The sequence below is a fragment of the Hyla sarda genome, chromosome 1, assembly GCF_029499605.1.
Source record: "Hyla sarda isolate aHylSar1 chromosome 1, aHylSar1.hap1, whole genome shotgun sequence".
Lineage (NCBI taxonomy): Eukaryota > Metazoa > Chordata > Amphibia > Anura > Hylidae > Hyla > Hyla sarda.
Genome location: NC_079189.1, coordinates 415,260,436 through 415,268,618, shown reverse-complemented (window position 1 = coordinate 415,268,618; position 8,183 = coordinate 415,260,436).

Below are 8,183 nucleotides of genomic sequence, written 5' to 3'. Positions count from 1 at the left end.
CATTACCCCATAGTATATTATGCCCCTCACATTACCCCATAGTATATTATGCCCCTCACATTACCCCATAGTATATAATGCCCCTCACATTACCCCATGGTATATTATGCCCCTCACATTGCCCTCCATTGTATATTATGCCCCTCACATTGCCCTCCATTGTATATTATGCCCCTCACATTGCCCTCCATTGTATATTATGCCCCTCACATTGCCCTCCATTGTATATTATGCCCCTCACATTGCCCTCCATTGTATATTATGCCCCTCACATTACCCCATAGTATATAATGCCCCTCACATTACCCCATAGTATATAATGCCCCTCACATTACCCCATAGTATATTATGCCCCTCACATTACCCCATAGTATATTATGCCCCTCCAGGGCCGTTTGAAGAAATTTGGGGGCCCCAAGCAAAATGGACATGGAGACCCCTCCCCCCCTTGATGTTCACGCACGTCACTCTCTAGGGCCGGCGTCAGGACATAGTAACGCCAGCTCTTGAATTCTTGGAGCGCAACGTGAGCGAACGTCGATACGATGCACATTAGGTGCAGCAGAGTTCCCCCCACATTAGGTGCAGCAGAGTTCCCCCCACATTAGGTGCAGCAATGTTCCATTTTTTTGGTGGGGTTCTGACTGCTGAGACCCCCACCGATCACCTCGGTTAAAGTGGTTCTCCAGCTGTTGGAAAGCTAAAACTCCCATTATGTCTGAAGAGCCTCTGGCAATGGGAGGTGTAGTTTTGCAACAGCTGGAGAGACACAGATTGGACACAGTTTTACCCATCATCACTGCAGAACTTACAAGTGACTACAGCTCTGATGGGACAGTCAGGAGAACACAATGATATCAGTGACCTGAGTGACATCTTCTGACTTGAGTGACATCTTCTCTGTTATCTTTTCTTCTTCATCTGGTCCAGAGACCAGGTCTTCCTCCAGCTCCATCTTCTCTGCAGAGTCTGACATCCAGACATCATTGGCTCCTCACCAGATCCTCATCCTCTGCATGATGACAGTAATCATTATAACCTTGCCAGAACGTGTACCCTAAATAAAATACTGCCCCACACTGTACCCTGGAGTATAATACTGCCATACACTGTACCCTGAATATAATACTGCCCCACACTGCACCCTGAATATAATACTGCCATACACTGTACCCTGAATATAATCCTGCCTCACACTGTACCCTGAATATAATCCTGCCACACACTGTACCCTGAATATAATACTGCCCCACACTGTACCCTGAATATAATCCTGCTATACACTGTACCCTGAATATAATCCTGCCACACACTGTACCCTGAATATAATACTGCTATACACTGTACCCACTAAATATAATCCTGCCACACACTGTACCCTGAATATAATCCTGCCACACACTGTACCCTGAATATAATACTGCTATACACAGTACCCACTAAATATAATACTACCACACACTGTACCCACTAAATACAATCCTGCTATACACTGTACCCTAAATATAATACTGTTCTACACTGTACCCTAAATATAATACTGCCCCACACTGTACCCTAAATAAAATACTGCCCCCACACTGTATCCTAAATAAAATACTGCCCCACATTGTACCCTAAATAAAATACTGCCCACACTGTACCCTGAATATAATACTGCCATACACTGTACCCTGAATAAAATACTGCTATACACTATACCCACTAAATATAATACTGCCACACACTGTACCCTGAATATAATACTGCCACACACTGTACCCTGAATATAATGCTGCCACACACTGTACCCTGAATATAATACTGCCACACACTGTACCCTGAATATAATACTGCCACACACTGTATCCACTGAATACAATACTGCCACACATGCATACACATCATATATATATATATACCCCATCTTATCTCTGTGTCTTCATCACCCCCATAACCCCCCCCCCCCGCCAAACCTCTCCTCATCATTACTATAACTCCCCCCCACCTCTCATCATCCCATAACACCCCCCCTGCACCTCTCATCACCCCCATAACACCCCTGCACCTCTCATCACCCCCATAACACCCCCTGCACCTCTCATCACCCCCATAACACCCCCTGCACCTCTCATCACCCCCATATCACCCCCATAACACCCCCCTGCACCTCTCATCACCCCCATAACACCCCCCCTGCACCTCTCATCACCCCCATAACACCCCCTGCACCTCTCATCACCCCCATAACACCCCCCCTGCACCTCTCATCACCCCCATAACACCCCCCTGCACCTCTCATCACCCCCATAACACCCCCCCTGCACCTCTCATCACCCCCATAACACCCCCCCTGCACCTCTCATCCCCCCTATAACCCCCCCCCCATGCATCTCTCATGACCCACATACCCCCCCCTGCATCTCTCATGACCCCCATACCCCCCTGCATCTCTCATGACCCCCATATCCCCCTGCATCTCTCATGACCCCCATACCCCCCCCCCCTGCATCTCTCATGACCCCCATATCCCCCTGCATCTCTCAAGGCCCCCATACCCCCCCTGCATCTCTCATGACCCCCATACCCCCCCTGCACCTCTCATCACCCCCATAACACCCCCCCTGCACCTCTCATCCCCCCTATAACACCCCCCCCATGCATCTCTCATGACCCACATACCCCCCCTGCATCTCTCATGACCCCCATACCCCCCTGCATCTCTCATGACCCCCATATCCCCCTGCATCTCTCATGACCCCCATACCCCCCCTGCATCTCTCATGACCCCCATATCCCCCTGCATCTCTCAAGGCCCCCATACCCCCCCTGCATCTCTCATGACCCCCATACCCCCCCTTGCATCTCTCATGACCCCCATACCCCCCTGCATCTCTCATGACCCCCATACCCCCCAACACACACACACCTCTCATCACCATTGCAGTCCCCTAACCACCATACAATCCTCCCCCCCCCCCCCCCCCCCGCGCCAGTTTACTTACCCTGCCGGGGATCGTTGCAGCGGCGTGAGTCTTCTTCTGCTGCTCCTGTCACTGCATGGAGGATGCTGGAGGTTCGCGTGGGGTCGTAAGCAGGGACAGGTCAGGTGATTGGCGTAGACGTGCGTGCCTGCGCGGGGCACGTGACGTCTCTTCTCCAATCAGCCCCTGACCTGTCCGGTGCCGATTTGAAGGTAATTTCATTCAAATGTGCGGGCCCCCCGAAGTGCCCCGTCGCTACAGGACGGGCAAGCACCGGCTCAGCTCGGGGCCCCCCAGCCAGCTCGGGGCCCCAAGCAATTGCTTGGTTTGGCGGTACGGTAGCGACGGGCCTGTGCCCCTCACATTACCCCATAGTATATTATGCCCCTCACATTACCCCATAGTATATTATGCCCCTCACATTACCCCATAGTATATTATGCCCCTCACATTACCCCATAGTATATTATGCCCCTCACATTACCCCATAGTATATTATGCCCCTCACATTACCCCATGGTATATAATGCCCCTCACATTGCCCTCCATTGTATATTATGCCCCTCACATTGCCCTCCATTGTATATTATGCCCCTCACATTACCCCATAGTATATTATGCCCCTCACATTACCCCATAGTATATTATGCCCCTCACATTACCCCATAGTATATTATGCCCCTCACATTACCCCATAGTATATAATGCCCCTCACATTACCCCATAGTATATTATGCCCCTCACATTACCCCATAGTATATTATGCCCCTCACATTACCTCATAGTATATTATGCCCCTCACATTACCCCATAGTATATAATGCCCCTCACATTGCCCTCCATTGTATATTATGCCCCTCACATTGCCCTCCATTGTATATTATGCCCCTCACATTACCCCATAGTATATAATGCCCCTCACATTACCCCATAGTATAGTATGTCCCTCACATTACCCCATAGTATATTATGCCCCTCACATTACCCCATAGTATATTATGCCCCTCACATTACCCCATAGTATATTATGCCCCTCACATTACCCCATAGTATATTATGCCCCTCACATTACCCCATAGTATATTATGCCCCTCACATTACCCCATAGTATATAATGCCCCTCACATTGCCCTCCATTGTATATTATGCCCCTCACATTGCCCTCCATTGTATATTATGCCCCTCACATTGCCCTCCATTGTATATTATGCCCCTCACATTGCCCTCCATTGTATATTATGCCCCTCACATTACCCCATAGTATATTATGCCCCTCACATTGCCCTCCATTTTATATTATGCCCCTCACATTACCCCATAGTATATAATGCCCCCTCACATTACCCCATAGTATATTATGGCCCTCACATTACCCCATAGTATATAATGCCCCTCATATTGCCCTCCATTGTATATTATGCCCCTCACATTACTCCATTGTATATAATGCCCCTCACATTACCCCATAGTATATTATGCCCCTCACATTACCCCATAGTATATTATGGCCCTCACATTGCCCTCCATTGTATATTATGCCCCTCACATTGCCCTCCATTTTATATTATGCCCCTCACATTACCCCATAGTATATAATGCCCCTCACATTGCCCTCCATTGTATATTATGCCCCTCACATTACCCCATAGTATATAATGCCCCTCACATTGCCCTCCATTGTATATTATGCCCCTCACATTGCCCTCCATTGTATATTTTGCCCCTCACATTGCCCTCCATTGTATATTATGCCCCTCACATTGCCCTCCATTGTATATTATGCCCCTCACATTACCCCATAGTATATAATGCCCCTCACATTACCCCATAGTATATTATGCCCCTCACATTACCCCATAGCATATTATGCCCCTCACATTGCCCTCCATTATATATTATGCCCCTCATATTGCCCCCATTGTATATTATTATCCCTCTCATATTGTCCCCGTTGTATATTATACCACTCATATTGCTCCCCTGTCTATATTACCCCCTCATATTGCCCCATCATATATTATCCCCCTCATATTGCCCCCCCTTTCTATATTATCCCCCTCATATTGCCCCATCATGTATTATCCCCCTCATATTGCCCCCCCCCCCCTTTCTACATTATCCCCCTCATATTACCCACATCATATATTATCCCCTCATAGCATGAAAAAAAAAATGCAGCTGCTGTCACTCCTCTTCTCTCTGCTCCCTATGCGGACAGCCTCTTGCGAAACTGCTGCCCCACAGGAAGCCCGGGCAGGAGTGACAGGATGAAGCAGCTGGCTCCTTCCTGTCACTCCAGCCGCCGGCGCATATTGAATGCTGTGTGCGTCTTTAAGGCGCACACAGTGCTGCCGAGCAGGAGCAGTGATGAAAGAATCGCAGTGTGAACTGCGCTTTTCTTTTTAAAGCGGCGAGCAGGAAATAGGGGGGGGGGTTGATGGACCAGCCTGGCAGGGGGGAGAGATTTCTTTCAGGGGATGAAGCTGCACCCCCATATAGAGAGATGCAGCCCAAGGGGCGGACACAGACAGCAGAGGGCCCTTGTATAATTCGGCCTTTAAATTTTGGCATTGTGTACATAAATACTTGTGATAATTTCCAGAGTGCTCTTTATTTCTGCTCTACCATGATAGTGTTCTACAATACTGTTTCCTATTTTCTGCTGCTTGTTACTGCCATAGATGATGTATTCTAGCCACATACATCACATAGTTAACCGGCAAAGATTAGTTCTGCCGACAGCCACGAGCGTTCCCAGCCAAGTTGACAGATTTTATTTTTTATTTTTTTACCTTTGGTGTTTGGCTGTTATCTGGATCCATATGTCTGTATATATGAAGAACATGTTCACACACAATTTTCATTTCTTACTGGTAAGATGTATTCTGTGAAGTCCACGAAGCGTAAGCAATAAAAAGACTAGACTAAGCTAACCATTTAAGGAGAAGGATTTAAGCTTCTGAATCTTACACTTGATGTGTTCCCTTTTTATTATGGATCTTGGAACACCAAAGGCTATTTTGTGGAGCTTCCGAGTCAGTATTTAACTTAACTACTTCATGCCCTGATCATTTATAATTCTTAGCATGTTAAAAACATGTTATGTTACCCTTTTTTTTTACATAGCTGGGTTAATAAAAGCACTAATATTATTGGTTGCATTTGAGGCAGCGCTGGCATTTTTAAGTAAGTTTCCTTCTTTGTCCTTATACACACAAACGCACCCCTGCTCCAAGATACAGCGCTGAGAATATTTAGGTGACCATGTGACATACTGTAAAAACGCACATGACTTCAACCATGTGGGAGAAATACATAAAAACTGACTAACGGCAACACTGCCTTGCTTTCCCAGAACAACCAATCACAGCTCAGGTTTTATTTTACCAGAACTTAAAATCTAAAAGCTGAGCTGTAATTGGTCGCCATGGGAGAGAGAGACAGTTTTGCTGTCAGTTTTAATTTGTTCCCTTTAATGGTGGCTCCACCCCTAAAATGGTGTCCTCACATGTTCTACATTTCTAAAGGGATGTCCATTGGTAGTGTGATTACCTGGTAAGAAATGACTTTTGTTGACATGGGGGGGAGATTTATCAAAACCTGTCCAGAGGAAAAGTTGCTGAGTTGCCCATAGCAACCAATCAGATCGCTTCTTTCATTTTTCAGAAACCTTTTAAAAAATGATTGGTTGCTATGGGCAACTCAGCAACTTAACCTCTGGACAGGTTTTGATAAATCTCCCTGAATGATTGACTCAGATTTACTAAAATTGCCAAATGCTTAGTGCTAACTTAAACATTCTTCAAATTTGGTAGATTTATTAAAGTGTATCAGGCTGATTGTTAAATCTGGCGTATCTAGGTTCAGACCAACTATTAATTGGCTTACTACAAACCAATATTGTGCACTCAAATTTAGTGCACATCAAGACCATGCGTCTTTTGTCAGGCACAGAGGAAAAGTCTAAAAAGTGTTTAAAACTCAGAATAACTGTGGCAAAAGTCATGAAAAACCATTTTCTTTTGCACCAGAATTGTGCTACATTTGCTATGGGAAGTCTGGGCCATTGTGTTTAGAGATGAGCGAACTTCCAGCAATTTGATTCGTCAGGAACTTCTCGGCTCAGCGTTTGCAGACTTTAGCCTGCATAAATGAGTTCAGCTTTCAGGTGCTTTGGTGGGCTGGAAAAGGTGGATACAGTCCTAGGAGAGAGTCTCCAGCACCGGAGCACCTGAAAGCTGAACTCATGTCTAATTGTGTTCTTAAAGTGTACCTGCCATTAACAAAAACCTAAGAAAATAACAATAAAACTGTAGAAAATAACAATGTTATGGGGGAGATTTATCAATATGTGTCCAGAGGAAAAGTTGCTGAGTTGCTCATAGCAACCAATCACATTGCTTCTTTCATTTTTAACCAAGCAGGGCTCTGTGCAGTGAGGACAAGCAGGGCTCTGTGCAGTGAGGACAAGCAGGGGCTCTGCGCACTGGGGACCAGCAGGGGCTCTGTGCACTTGGGACAAGCAGGGGTTCTGCGCACTGGGGACAAGCAGGGGCTCTGCGCACTTAGGACAAGCAGGGGCTCTGCGCACTGGGGACAAGCAGGGCCCTACGCACTGGGGACATGCAGGGGCCCTACGCACTGGGGACAAGCAGGGCCCTACGCACTGGGGACAAGCAGGGGCTCTGCGCACTGGGGACAAGCAGGGGCTCTGCGCACTGGGGACAAGCAGGGGCTCTGCGCACTGGGGACAAGCAGGGCCCTACGCACTGGGGACAAGCAGGGCCCTACGCACTGGGGACAAGCAGGGGCTCTGCGCACTTGGGACAAGCAGGGGCTCTGCGCACTGGGGACAAGCAGGGCCCTACGCACTGGGGACAAGCAGTGCCCTACGCACTGGGTACAAGCAGGGGCTCTGCGCACTTGGGACAAGCAGGGGCTCTGCGCACTGGGGACCAGCAGGGCTCTTTGACACGCTCCCGGCTCATACAGCAGGATGATTGATAAGCCAGGAGTCTGCACAAAGCCCTGCTTGTCCTGCCCTCACTTCCTGTGTTTGGTCTCCTCAAAGAGACACATAGGCAATAGTAGCAAGGACAGCATTTTGTCACTCAAAAATATACACATTTTTTAACCAATGTATATTACAAATATACATGTAATGCTACTATCTATATTATATAAAAAGTATTTGTTAACGACAGGTACACTTTGTGGAAA